At 44.7% G+C, this 15,028-nt stretch overlaps 1 long non-coding RNA gene across 11 annotated transcripts in view; it reads left to right on the plus strand.

Annotated features, from left to right (window-relative positions):
- LOC144304922 (uncharacterized) overlaps window positions 1-15,028 on the plus strand; it is a 368,717-nt gene that overhangs the window by 302,778 nt on the left and 50,911 nt on the right. For 7 of the 11 annotated variants that reach the window (XR_013371921.1, XR_013371926.1, XR_013371920.1 and 4 more), the window contains 3 exons: window positions 4,784-4,879; window positions 11,658-11,745; window positions 14,402-14,539. This is a non-coding gene — a long non-coding RNA (uncharacterized LOC144304922). Of the gene's footprint in view, window positions 1-4,783; window positions 4,880-11,657; window positions 11,746-11,906; window positions 12,186-14,401; window positions 14,540-15,028 lie in introns of those variants that run through there. The other 4 variants (XR_013371927.1, XR_013371928.1, XR_013371924.1 and 1 more) reach the window with 4 other exon arrangements.

Here is a 15,028-nt window from a genome sequence, read left to right on the forward strand (position 1 = left end):
GGCCTGTCCTACATATTAATGCCTCCCAAACATAAAACTTTTGTAATACTCAAGACTTGGTTACTGGACACAGTGGTGAAAGCCTCATAAGGAAATTCATAATTGCTGAGTCCTTGTTTGAAAAAGCTTTACTTTAAAAAAAAAAAAAAAAAAGCTTTACTCTTATAAGATTGCATTCTGTTTACTTGAGAGGAACATCCAGGAATTGATAAAATAACAAATTTCAAACTTTTTGCTAAATAAGTATATATATATATATATATTTATGGCAATATAGTATAGCATAGACATTGTATAAGTTATAAGAAGAGTTCAGACTAGTGGGGCATGAATTACTGTTTGAAAGAGTTCTGTGGGGTATCTTGGCCGTGGATGTGTGAGACATCTTGGTAGCATCAACAAAAAAATGATGAAATCCATGATTTCATCTCGGGTTGAAGTCTATTCAAAAGAATAGAACTGTAAATTTCAATATAAATATGACCTCAATGCAGTATGCTTTACTTAATATTCTTGAGTGCTGTACTCGGATTCTTGGATTTTGTGGCTTTTAGGAGACTGCCCGACCCCTCAAAATTGCTCCTGGATCACTGAAAGGGTCCCTGATCTCAATCTGTGGGATAATCCTCAGCAAAGCTGTGAAATGGGTAAATTTTGCCTCCTTGCAGCTATACTATAACCTGTACCTTCTTCTCTATGGTGGCCTCTGCTTTTGGGACAAGTCATATATAGGATAATGTTAAATATGTGTGACTTGCAGTTACAAAGAGGTTTTGTCTGAATCATGGCTTTGCCACTTACTGGTTGTATGACTTTAAGAAATGCACTTAACCTCTCTTTACCTCATTTTCCTTTTCTGTGTCACCTACCATGCCAGACTGGAATATAACTTGAATGAAGCAGGTTATACGTGTAGCAGAACACTTGTTATATAGTAAGTGCTCACTTGTGTCTGTATTTGTCTCCCTTCTTTTTTTATTTTTATTTTTTATTTATTTATTTATGATAGTCACAGAGAGAGAGAGAGAGAGGGAGAGACATAGGCAGAGGGAGAAGCAGGCTCCATGCACCGGGAGCCCGATGTGAGATTCGATCCCGGGTCTCCAGGATCGCGCCCTGGGCCAAAGGCAGGCGCCAAACCGCTGTGCCACCCAGGGATCCCTTGTCTCCCTTCTTGACTACCATCCAAGTTGTCAGTGTTTTCAGAGCAAACGAAGCTCCAAAGGATTCCTACTGCAGTGTGCTACCCAGACCTGACCAGAGTCTTCTCATACGGTTCCTATATTCTTTTCTTGGAAGTTGCTAGAGTGGGTCCATGTACTCAGTTTCCCATGGTAAACATTTAAAGGGAGCATTAGATGGGATTCATCTGATTGCAAATGGTGGAAACCTAACTTGAGCTAGCTAAGGAAATGAGGGATTTGTGGGCTCCCATAACCAAGAGGGGCAGAGATGTAGCTAGGGATGACAGCCTCACACCTCCGTCTCTCTCCTCCTCAGGAGACAGAGAGGTCTTGTTTCCCCCACTGCCCTTAGGCTTCTCCACTACTCAAAAGCCATGCCACTGGCACCTCCAGGCTAATTTCCTCATTCCCAGAGAGGAAGGGGCTCCTAACTCTAACTCCAAAGAGAAGTCCTGGGGAAGGCCTCAGATGGATTCATTTGGGTCCTATGTCCACCCATCAACCAGTTACGGTGGCCAGAGCTTCATGAGAGCTTTCCCTCTGAATTGGACTGCCTGAGAAAGCAGGGGCAAAGGTAGGTCCCAGAAGAATTGGGGGGGTGGGGGGCGGGCAGGAATAGCATAGACAAAGTTGTGAGAGGAATTACCATAAACTAGGCAGTCAAATTCTTTCTCTTTTCTAGGTGACTATGCTTAAGGTAGGAGAATTAATTGCTAATGACAATTTCAAATAGCAGCTGCTGGCCTATGGGGAATGGAGATAATTTATGATGCTGAGACCTAGAGCCCTCCAAAGAAATGGCTCATTGCAACAGGACTTGCTTCTTTTTGGCCACCAAATTGTCAGTAAAGAAGTAGAAAACCAAGATCTTATAGATGATAAAAGTTTCTTGACTCAACTTTGAAATCATTTGAGGGCCTGTTAGCTACATGTTTTTTTTTTTTTTTTTAATTATTTATGGTAGTCACAGAGAGAGAGAGAGAGAGAGGCAGGGAGAGAAGCAGGCTCCATGCACCGAGAGCCCGACGTGGGATTCGATCCCGGGTCTCCAGGATCGCGCCCTGGGCCAAAGGCAGGCGCTAAACCGCTGCGCCACCCAGGGATCCCCTAGCTACATGTTTTACAAGCAATAATGAGCTATCTGTGCCTAAGCAGGAGGTTCTGAATGCTTGATGTAGTGCAGTGGTTTTTTAAAGTGATGTTTCACACCAGCATTGCCTGGAAACTAACTAGAAATACAAATTCTTGCACCCCACACCAGATTTAATGGATCAGAAACTAGCGATGGAGCCAAGAGTCTGCATTTTAATGAGCCCTCTAGATGCTGCTGGTGTGCATGAAAGTTTGAGAACCCCTGGTATAGTATATGCCATGGTAGCTGGCCCAGATTCCCCCCTTGGGACCTCAGTGCTCACTCCCTGGGACCTTGGGGATTTGGAAGCTTCCAGCTCTCAGCTAAGTCCCTCTCCTGGCATTGCTGTCCACTAAGAGAGTTCTCTCATCCAAGGTCACACTTCCTCTCTGTGGCTCCCTGCATGCATGACTGATCTATGGAGGTAAGGAGAGGGGACCCAAAGGCTTGACACCCTTTCCTCAATGTGGGACACTGTGAAGGGCCATCCCAGGCCAGAGCTCCTCAGGAGATCCACAGAGGCCTTTGTTGTGACCACATCACTGTTCAACTCCTCCTTCTACCCAATCCTGCTATGCTGGGCCGTTCATCTACGGACATGCCCCAATGAACTTCCTGCCTGCAAGTCATCGTCTCCGAGTCTGTTTTCAGGACAGTTTTAGATACCTGGCCACTCCCGGAGTTAGGACCATGCACACCCAGTCCCATAAGAGAGAGGGCACCGTAGCCACCATTCTGCAAATGCCCAGGGCTACAGAACATTGCCACTTCGCTGCTGTTTTGGTTCCTCTCTTTGAGGCCTCTTTTTTGAGGCCTATGTGTCTTCCAACCCACTTTCCAGAGGACCTTATTGAGAATATTCTGTCCATACCCTTCTCTGCCAATATAATGTGCTAATCCCTGCATGTAGTGAGCAATTGGAAACTGTGACCATTAAATCCCCTCTTAGATTGGAACTTGCCCTTCCTCCGCACTAAGTCTTTGCAGGATCCAAAGGATCAAAAGGCTTTCTTGTATTTTGTCCCGCACTCAAGATGTTTGCATCCCTGTGTAAAGGCCAATCCATTTAGAACAAAATGGATCTGCTTTTAATGTCATGTCTGGGGTTTAAAAATTAGTCCTTAGTCCTACTGGGATGGGTACTGTCCTGAAAACCTGGCCTTATAGTCTACTTGGGCATAAGACTGGCCTTGGGCTGTGTAGCACAGACCTCCTCACCTCTGCTCTGAAATCCAGGGATGAGAAGCAGTCCCAACCCTTTACAAGCAAAGATCCTGCATTCTTGACTCTCCACCATCTGGGCCAGACTCACATTACAAGTTCATTCTCATCCTCAGACACCTTTATCTAACTCAACTGCTCATTTCCCCCTTATCTCAACCAGGGTTTTTGTTCTATGAGCCTTTGTCTATTGCTCCCACCACGTGGACCATCATTCTGGTTCTGCACCAGCTTCATCTTGCCCAAACTGAAAGGCCAACTCAAGTGCCATTTCCTCCATGCAGCCTTCTTGGATTCCCTTGTAGAAGTCACATACGCCAGCTCTGAGCCCCACAATCCCCTGCCCTTGTCTCACAGTATCATCATACTCTGACTTGAGGTTGACTGTACATGGCTTCTCTCTTTTGCTAAAATACAAGTCCCTTGAGGCCTGGAGTCATGCCTTGGACAACTCTATAGCCCCCATAAGACCCAGGACAAGTGCTTTCACATAATGCAGAGAGGATTCCAACCATATGGTACATTGCTGTTATGGTTACAAAGAAATACATATTGTTACTGCTGAGACATTTTTATAAACACAGTCCTGTCCTTCTCCAACAGAAACATGAACATTAAAAATCAATAAAAACTATATTCCTAAGAATCTGTGCCCAGTGTGAACATGTGTCCTGTTTTGCCCCCGGGACAGTCCCGATTTATTCCTGCTGTCTTGATATAATTATTAATACTGCCCCCTTTCCCTTTCAAAAGTGTCCCAGATTGGATGATAAATTTTATAGTCATCCTACTACGCAACTCAAACCATTAGCTAACAATATGCTCTGGTTACCTATTTGTAAGAAAATCACATGGTAAGAATTCCAAAAAGAGTGTGCCTTGCACATATTTTATTCTGTATGCCTTGCACACTCTCCGTCCTGTTTATATATTTTTTACCCAGGGCCAGTGCAAAAAGTTATTCCATGCCAGGGGTGTTTAAGGGCTGCTCTCCAGCAGGTGAACACCGGTGCAAGGCAGGTAGATCTGCTATCCCGGTCCCAGCGACTTGTCTTCTCCTTTGTGCCAATGACAGACCATAAAGGCCATTTGAGGGTGTCTGGTTTCTCTCATTCAAGTTTAACCAAAGCTAAATAATTTCTACCTGAGGGCAGATATATTCCCTCCACAGCTCTTCAGCATAATTACTCAGATTGGCACGGGAGGATCAGGGATAGATTGTAACTGTGGTTTTTCTGTTCTCCAGATGTAAACAACTGCTACCACCAGAAAATAGCCCAACCTCATTGAAATGGTGAAAGGGACCTCAACATATTCTTTATATTTGCTTCCTAATCATCAAGTAGACAACCATACATAACTTACAAACACGTGCTTCGTCTAATCCTCACAAGGGCCATATTGGATGCTGTTGGAGTTACTATTCTACACGTTTTCACATTTGTAGTTAGCACTAGAAATAGCTTCCATTTCTTAGCCACTGCGTGAGCAATTTGTAGATACTAGCTTGTTTCATCCTGACCACACTAGCTGAGTACAGGTCTATTCATTATTACCTGCCATATTCAAATATAAGCTTTGTAAGGGCAGGACCTTGTCTTGTTCACAGCTGTATCCCCTGTAAACACGTTGAGAAATTTGCTTGGCACAACCTAGGATCTCCGTACACACTTTTTGAATGAATGAATGAATGAACAGATGAATGAATGAACGGATGAATGAATGAACGAATGAGTGAATGAATGAATAAGAATGAGTGAGTCAACAAGCCTATGAGAAAGATATTCTTTTTTTTTTTTTTTTTTTTTACTATTTTATATTTATTCATGAGAGACACAGAGAGAGGCAGAGACACAGGCAGAGGGAGAAGCAGGCTCCCTACAGGAAGCCTGATGTGGAACTCGATCCTGGGACCCTGGGACCACACCCTGAGCCAAAGGCAGACACTCAACCACTGAGCTACCCAGGTGCCCCAGGAAAGATACTCTTATCTGCATTTTGCTGATGAGAAAACCACAGCTTAAAACAGGGTAAAGAGTTTGTCAAGATCTTGTAGATCACAAACCAGGAACTGTGAGGTTCCAAAGTCTTAAAGATGACAATGATAATATACCCTCCCCTCTCATTTTTCTGATGAGAAAATTCTGGTTCAGGAAGTGACCTGCTCAGGACCAGCTAAACATTAAGTTGTTAGAACTCGGACCCAGGAACTCTGACTCCAACTTTCACCATTTTCTGCTCGTCACGCTGACGGGGCAGAGTCAAACCCATGTCCTCAGTGTGTACAGCCATGCACATAGTGTCCTCTGCAGGGGAGACGGGTGGACAGTTCCCCACAAGTAAAATACAAATCCTTCTGGCTGGAGAAAGAGAAATTATAATCTCCTAACTTACCCCTGGGCATTAGAATGAAACAGGAACCAAAGTTTATGATCTAATTTAGGGTAATGCTTGCTGCCCAGACAAACCATAACATTTCAGTGGTTTAACACAACAGCTGCTTATTTCTTTTTCGTGTAACATCCCAGACAATCATCTTGGTGGATGGACAGCTTTGCTCCATATGGAACATTAGAAATGCACACTCCTTCCACATTTTGCTTCTAGAATCCTAAGGGCTCCAGTCCTCTACTTTCAGTGGCAGAAGAGGGAAGAGAGAACAAGAAGAAGGCTTAATGAGCACTTTGGCCAAGAATGGACATAGCACAGTGCCCCCAGACCATTGATGAGGACTAGACCATGGCCCTGCCCAGATGCATGGGGGGGCTAGGAATTGCAGACCCTGGGCAGCCATTTTCCAGAGCGTTATGGGAAGGGGAGCACAAAGTTTTGGTGGGCAGCTAGCCATCACGACCATTATGAGAAGAGGGGTGCAGGGGAGACACAGGAGATAGGAATCTGGGATGCTGTTTAGAGAAGGATGGAAATTGAAAGGAAGCAGTGGGGACAGGGCAGCAAATGCCAACTTTACCAGCCTTAGATGATTTTGTAGACTTTTCCTCTTTAGTAGTGATGGAGGTGGAGCAAACCTGTCTTTGCTGTCAGTTTGATGCACATCTGGAGAAGAACTTGGAACCTCTCATCTTAATTATTATCAAGCCTCTACACTCAAAAGTACTGCCCAAGAGGTTTGCAATTTCCATTCATGCCCACCCCTGCCTTCTCCATTTGGGTTGTAAATTATAAATCATGCAAAATTGGGCAATAGCATAAAAGCCACAAGATGTATTGAGTGCCATAGCCTTCAGTTATCTTAGTTCATTAAACAGAAAAATAGGTGTAATTTTTTTTATTTATAGGAAAACAGTATCAGGTAATGTCACATAATATTTCAAAATAGAATTTGTCTTTGTCAGCCAAATGGTGAACAATAAGGAAACACTGAATGTTCTTTTTAAGAAATGATTTGAAATTAATTTCAATCCATTCTGATGGTTCAGTAAAAAGAAAAATACAGGCTTTGGTAGGTTTCTTAATGTAGATTGCTATTGTAATTTAAAAACAACAAATAATAATAAAGTAATAATTCTATCATGCTGCCAGTGTGCTTGACAGCAAGTAGTATATTTAAAAAAATAAATTTGCCAGTGCAATATATGCCAATGAGGAGACTCCAGGCATTGTCTTCAGATTAGAAAGATTCATAGGATCATTTCCACTTATTTTAGAAAGTTATTTATTCTGACAGAGGTAAAAATTTTAAGAGTATAATTATTCAGTCTTTCTTCCCCTTCTGCCTTCCCAGGAGGATTTTTTTGTAGTAGGAATAATGGACAGGGCAGGGTAACAGTGAGAGGTGCAGACTTGGAGAAGCAAAGAGCCTTACTGGCTCTACATCTGCGTGAACACAAGGATGTTCGAAGAAAACCAAAACAGCTGAGAGTGGAAAGAAGGTGAATGGATCTTGGTCAGAGAGGGAAGAACAGAGAAGTTTTTGGAAGCTGAACTGGGCAGTTACCATGAGGAGGGGACTCTGCAAGAGAGTGCAGGTCAAGAGGAGCCTTCCAAAGTCTCAACGCATGCTACCCACAGTCGCTGCTCCAGCTCCTGCTGCTTGAAAGGACCTCTCTTGAACTCCCTCCTGGGCGGTGGAGAATGGAACCTGGTGTCTTGAGATAGTAACAGTAATAGCTGAGGCTTTCAGAAGCACGCTTCCTATGTGCCCAACAGCAAGCTAAGCTTATCTACATTAATCTTTTAATCCTTATGACTTCCTGAGGTTAAGTTATGATCCTAATCTTCCTAATCTTCTTTTATAGATGAGAAAACAGAGGCACAGAAAGGCTATTACTTTCCAAGGAGATACCAGTTAACAAGTAGTAGAGCTGGGATTCAGGTCCACGCAGGCTCGTTCCTGAGCCTACGGGCCAGACCATGATACTCACCTCTCAGGCTGTTGAAAAATCAGTGTAGTCGATGCATAAGCCTGATGTCATAAGAACAATAGAAATCTAGACTAGACTCCAAGTCAGTGGTACACACTTTCACTTACTGTACTCTCAGGTGAACACCCCTTCAAGAGAGTCGCATGTAATTGTAGGTGCTCAAATGCCAAGTTGTTCATGTGCTCACAGTATTAAATGTTGATTATTTGCCAAACTTTGAGAAATAAGCCCAAGAAAACATAGGAATTACTCTTTCTCCAAATTTCATTTGTCTCTGGCCTATTTACTAGGCTTATATGAATGTGGTTGTAAGGGAAGAATATTGTAAATGATCTATGCAGCATGCGGAGTCTCTTCACTCTGAAGGCTCCATTTTGAGTGGCCTTTCAACTAATTCATAGGAAACCAAAGACTCTTTATTTGGCTAGTTCTTGGTTTCTTCAGTCGTTTATTTTTAAGGGTAACTTCACCACCAACCTTGCTGGGTCTACATTGGGACATTAGGACATTCTGTACATGTTCTGGAATTCTTACTGAAGATCACAGATTCTTGCACCTACTCTGGAAATTGATCATTCTTAAGTTAACTCCAGACCCAGGTCATTCCCCCATGGTTCATAATGGAATAAGATTAAGAACAAAAGAACATAGAACCAAGGTGAATAAGAGGGGTACGTGGGGAGCTAAATGAAGGCTGAGTTACTCCAATCCATAAAGGTTGAGGTGCTCCAGAAAAATACTCATCCTACTGATGATGAGCTCCAGGAGGGTTAAACTGACTTCAGCATCAAAGGAATCCCTTTCTCTAGTCCAGGTTGAGTACGTGACTCAATGGCCTGTATGTCTTCGATCTATTTTTTTCACACTGCATGTCATCCCCAAGAAGTAAACTACAGTTTATTCACTCGCTAAAGGGGTCATGACCTCCAGCATGTGTCTTTCACAGCTTTAGGTGGAGATAAGGACTCCACCCTTGCTCTCTTCTAACAGTGAGAAGAGGACAGAATTCAGCCTTTTGTAGCTTGAGGGGCAGCGATGCCGTTGTTCTGCAAAAGTAAATTGGAGGATGGGGTTTTCGTCCAGGGGGGATCCATTAGGTTATCTTCTCTGGCTTGTTGCGTCCAGTCAGTGTTGTGGACCTCCTCATACTGGGAAGGAATGTGCTAGATCAAGGACTGGTCTTGCCCTGACGGCAGAGGCCTGGCTGTCCAAGAGCCGCCAACGAGGGTGGCTGCGACTGGTCAGTCTGCGGAGGCCGAGCTGTGGGTCCTACCTCGTGATAAATTGCGGGGGTCAGGTGGGTCACCGAACCCCTATCAGAAGCAAAGCAAAGACATTATGTTTTGACATTGTCAATTTCTGGAGGTGGCACACGGCGCTACGGGGAACAGCTCCTTTAATTTCGCTTTATAAATTAAACAAAGCAGAAAAGCAAGATGATAAATCTGAAATGTTCCAAATATTTAAACCTGGAATATATCAACTTCATAGAACTGGGGCCAAAATTTAAACTACCAAAATTTCCCCAAGACCACTTTGTTGAAAAGAAAAACATAAAAGAGGTCAGAATGCTCAGAGGCAGAGAGTGTGTCACACTTGCCACCGAGGAAGGTAGCATCAGGCCGCTGTTTTGGGAGGGGTGGTGTGAGAGCAATGCCAACAGGTCGAGTTTTCATGATTTTAGCTTCTTTTGTCCTCCTGAGGCTTTCAGTTCATTTTCAGCTCTTCATTTTGCAATTAATACCTTCCTTTTAAAAAGCCAGAACTAAATTTCATCCTTGGAGACTAGGAAGTTCTTTTGGTGTTTTCAGTAGTGAGTCGGGAGGAGCCCTGGAAACTCTGGGTGTCTTTGGCTCTTCGCAAGGAGGGTCACCCACCTGTGTGTCTGCCCGTGGCCTGGGGTCTCACCTCGGGGCCCTCGTCTCCATTGATCTTAGGAAGGGAAATGGTGGAGTGGAGCCTGCCTGGCTCTGGACCTGTGATTCCAAGGTGGAAGGAGTCCAAGATTGTTGTTCAGTCCATTAAGCAATCCCTTGTAGCTGAAGGGGTTCATCTATCAATCTCGCTTTTCAGCCAGTAATCTGCTTATTTGGAGGTTTAATTACATTTTCAGGTCACCCGAGCGCTTCTCCTAGATATTTAATAAAATGAGTCCTTATTTTATTTATCACGCAGTTTATTTTGCAAGGGCTACGCAGGACGGGGATGGAGTGGAGGGGGCAGTTACTTCAAAAAAGATACACAAGGGAGATTTCCAGGTTCAAAGTGTCCAGGGTTATCGCAGGGATTCTTTGGGTCTCGGGGCTCAGTGACGATCGCAGGTTGATCTAGCACGCAGGCCGCAGCCGCCACTCCCAAAACCGAACTCAAACTCTGATTTCCCAGGGCTTTTATGACCCATTTAACAACAGGCATTTTGGATTGGTTATTTCTCAGGGCTGGAGAGAATGTTCCCAGCCAGCCTCCTTTTGAGCTTCCTCTTAACTATCTTCTCTGGAGATGGGTAAAAATTGATGTTTAGCCCTGGCCCTGAACACACGTGTGTGAGCACACAGCCCCACACACACACCCACACACACCCACACACCCCGTCAAGGAGGCTGACACACTTGTGGCGCTTAACACTGTGCACGTTAGCTTGGATGACGGGCATCTAGATACTTTCCACAAAAACTACCAAACTGGGCGAGGGGTGGGTCCCTTCAGGTACGTCTGTTAACAAATTCCCACTAATTGACATGGAGCCAGTTAATTTCTACGTAATAAGTGTTGAGTGATTCCAGGAGCCGCCCACCCGCCCGGGCGGGGCCCATACAAAGCCCTCTACCTGTTTGGCCCTCAGAACAGAACATTTAATGTTTTGCCAAATTTTCAAAAATGCGGGGAGCAGGAGCAGCGTTTTTAATCTTTCGCTCTTTGGGCTACTAATTACGTAGCAGAGGGTATAAAGAGGGCTTTGCAAATCATTATTTCCATTAGGAAGGTGTTGGGACCAATTCCACAGAGGGCTCCCCTCCTATTTGCGCAGCTGCTGCTCCCAGGGGAGGCGGCCGCTGTGGTGCTGGCTGAAGCGGGGCTTCTGTTCTGTTTCCCCAGCACTTGGAAGAAAAACAAAACAGGCCTAATGAAAAACACACACGGGAAATGCTTTATTATTTCATCATCCTCACCTACTGCGCTCTGGCACGGCTCTGTGATTGGAAGGCCTTCTGCCTCCGGCCGGCCTGCCCCGCTCCGAGCCCAGGCCCGGTGGGGCCGTGTGAGGCCGCTACTCTGTCATTTCCTGGCAGACCGTTGGGGAGGAATTTGCTCTTATTTCCTCCTGGCCACAGTTCTGCTCCTCCACCCCTGCCTCCCCAGCTCCGCACAGGCCACAGGCCGCGCCCTACCCCCCTTCCGCGGTGCCTTGGGGGGCATCTGGAAACTCTGGGCACCAGAGGCCACCAACCTGTCACTTCCGGGAGCTGAGAAGTGGGTCAGAACCACCGGGGGAACCCTCACCTCCAGGGGAGGCCAAGGAGCGCCACTTGGCTGGGAAACCAGTGGGTTGGACGAGGGAGCGGCGCTGAAGCGAGTCCCAGGATTAATTCAGACTGTAATCTTCCCACATGCATTTTCTTGACTTTTCACCAGAAAGGAGAGTCAGAGAGCAGACATTCCCCAAGTCTCATTGGACCATGAGCAAGTGAATAACTCCTTTCATGAAAAATGTCTCCATTTCTTTATTTCACACAGAGTGAAACCTGGATATAATAGACAATGCATTTATTCACGTGGCACTCCGCGCGCCCCACCACCAAATAACCCAGGCCTGGTCAAGCAGGTATGGCTACCCGGGAAATGGGAAGGCTTTAGGCCCGGCCTCCGTGGGACGAGCAAGGCCCGCCTGTAGCAAAGCATCACTGACAGCTTTTTTTTTTTTTTATCCTTTTGTACAGTTTGGCAACTTGGAAAATGGTTCCCGGCCTTCTCCATGAAAAGATGTGTAATCAGTGTTTGGTAGATGTTCGATAAGTATCTGATGAGTGTAGTTGGGACTCTATGTTGGAGGGTGGAATGCTAAGCCACCACCCCGTTTTGTGGCGACGGAAAGTGGTTACTTCCTTGTAGCGCCCTGATACACTGCCACTCTCTCGGGGATCGACACCCCCTACCACCATAGCTACAGTGTAAGAGTTCTAGAATGCGGCTCTGTGGGCAACGTTTCCCTGATGAAGTTTCTACCAGATTGTCCTCTAATGGGTAGCTGTTATCTAAGATTTGGTAAGCTACTGTCCATGGCATGGGTAATACAGTCCTATCACGTTTCATTCAGTGTGTATATTTTCTCAGAGTGTTTGGTAAATAGATCAATCAGCGAGTGTGATACTTGTGTAAGCACCAACGGCATTTGTGGGGAGGGGCCTTATGGTGAGAATTGCTCTATGTGTGTAGGTGTGCCTAAAGACAGGATAGCCCTGCCTAGATTTAATTCCCTATGAAAATGTAGAAATAAATCATGTAGGGGTGCCTGGGTGGCTCAGTGGTTGAACATCTGCCTTCAGCCCAGGGCATGATCCCGGGGTCCTGGGATCGAGTCCTGCATAGGGCTCCCCACAGGGAGCCTGCTTCTCCCTCTGCCTGTGTCTCTGCCTCTCTCTGTGTGTCTCTCATGAATGAATAAATAAAATCTTTTTAAAAAGTCATGTAAAATAGCTTACCCAGTGGAAAAAAATTAGAGATGAGAATAAAATGATCCTCCAAAGCAGAAGCCAGTCAAGATACCTGCCACCAATGGGGGGCAGGAAAAGTCCTGTCTGGTGTGTCTGTACTTCATTTTGAGGCATTTGAGAAACATGTCAATCCCATCACAGTTGATAACTACGAAAGCACTGAGAATCCTAAAGATGCCAAGTGTATGACTGTGATGGAGACAATAAACAGTTTTATAAAAGCAAAAGGTCTAAAACAGTAAATGTGCTGAGGAAAACCAAACCTTGCTCATCAATATGGAATGGAAATTTGACAGTAAGAATAATGCAGAAAGGCAAAGAATAGTTTTCCAACTTGTGGAAAGATGTGTGCCTCAGTGATCGACAGTTGTTGCCAAGATGATTGATGAAAGAGGAGACATTCTTGTCTGGGTGAATCCAGTCATTTTCAACCCTCACTGTACATTTGAATCAACCAGCAAGCTTCTAGAAATGCGTTCTGGGACCATACCATAGACCAATGAAATCAGCACCTCTAGTGGTGAGCACAGGCATCATGACTTTTCAAAGCTCCCCGTGGGATTCCACTGTGCAATCAAAGTGGGCCCCAGTGGTGGTGCTCAGGTTTTAGCATCAGAATCACCTGGATGGCTTATGAAACTACAGTTTTCTGGGCCCAATCCCCAAAGTTTCTGGTTCACCAGGTTTGGGGCAAAGGTAGGAATTAGTATTTCTACTGTGTTGTTTTTTTTAAAAAAGATTTTATTATTTATTTATTTGATAGAGCAAGAGAGCACAATCAGGGGGAACAACAGAGGGAGAGGGAGAAGCAAGCTCCCTGATGAGCAGGGAGCCCGAGATGGAACTCTATCCCAAGACCTTGAGATCATGATCTGAGCTGAAAGCAGATGCTTAATTGACTGAGCCACCCAGGCGCCCCTTCTCCCGTGTTTCTAGCTGATGCTGCTGCTGCTTTAACCTGATGTTCATTCAAGAGAAACCTAATGGCTTATACCTGACTTTATGGTGACAATGCACCTAAGGACATGTTTTTGTCTACCACATATGGTTGGTTCTTCAGTTTCAAGGGCCATATACATCTACACATGATGAAAGTAAGTGCTAGAATGGAGTGTGAGATAATGCAGCTGCGAAGTTGTTTCATCTATACTTGGGTAGATCATCAAGGAATGTGACTTGTCTCAATACAGATGGACTAGTCTGTCTTAGAAGACACCAGACAAAACATATATCACCAAGGAAAAGGGACTGGTGGGGTATTTTTTTATTTTTTTTATTTTTTTATTTTATTTTTTTAAATTTTTATTTATTTATGACAGTCACAGAGAGACACAGGCAGAGGGAGAAGCAGGCTCCATGCACCGGGAGCCCGATGTGGGATTCGATCCCGGGTCTCCAGGATCGCGCCCTGGGCCAAAGGCAGGCGCCAAACCGCTGCGCCACCCAGGGATCCCGGGACTGGTGGGGTAAAAAGCATCTCAGAAATTCATTTTGGAATTGTAAGTTCATACCTTTCCTCCATCGGATTTAACCAACAAATGAACTTTTGAGCACTCATCTGGAATTCCATGTTAGCCAGTGTATATCTGTTATGTCTGTAATATTAAAATTGTGATAAGTGCTATAAACAGAAAACCATGCAAATTATAAATGAAAACCATTTAAAATTATGTGAGGGAGAACTGGACTTTAACAATTTGACTTTGGAGAGTTTGAAAGTCAGAGGACTGTGAATTAATTACTGTATCAATTACTGTTAATTCCTAGCCAACAACTGTTTCAAGGAAGAACTGTTTCCCCATCTCTCCCTGGCCACATGCCCATCTTCTCACTACCACCATATGCAAATGTGGCTCATGGAACCATCACACAGCTGTGACATGAATAACCATCTCTGATCCTCCGGTGGGTATGGCCACGATCCCTTCTTTCCTAACACTTTCCATTCACCTCTAGTTGTCTTTGGGTTCCCACAATTCCATAGCAGTTCTAACCCCCCCCCTTTTTTTTTTTTTTGGAAAGAGAGAGGGGCAGAGGGGCAGAGGCAGAAGGAGAGAGAGAGAGAGAATCTTAAGCAGGCTCTACACTCAGTGCAGAGCCCAATGCTGGGCTCCATCTCACAACCCTAAGATCAGGATCTGATCCGAAACCAAGAGTGGACACATAACTGATGGAGCCATCCAAGTGCCCCTAACCTAATTTTTTAAAAATACTAAATTTCTAATAGAGTTACAAAGGCTAACATTTCTTTTTTTTTTTAATTTTTAAAAAAGATTTTATTTATTATTTACTTGAAAGAGAGAGCATGTGTGAGAGAGCACAAGCAGGGGGAGCTGCAGAGGGAGAGAAAAGGGAAGAAACAAACTTCCCGCTAAGCAGAGAGACCAACGTGGG

The sequence above is a fragment of the Canis aureus genome, chromosome 34 (genome assembly GCF_053574225.1).
Source record: "Canis aureus isolate CA01 chromosome 34, VMU_Caureus_v.1.0, whole genome shotgun sequence".
Classification (NCBI taxonomy): domain Eukaryota; kingdom Metazoa; phylum Chordata; class Mammalia; order Carnivora; family Canidae; genus Canis; species Canis aureus.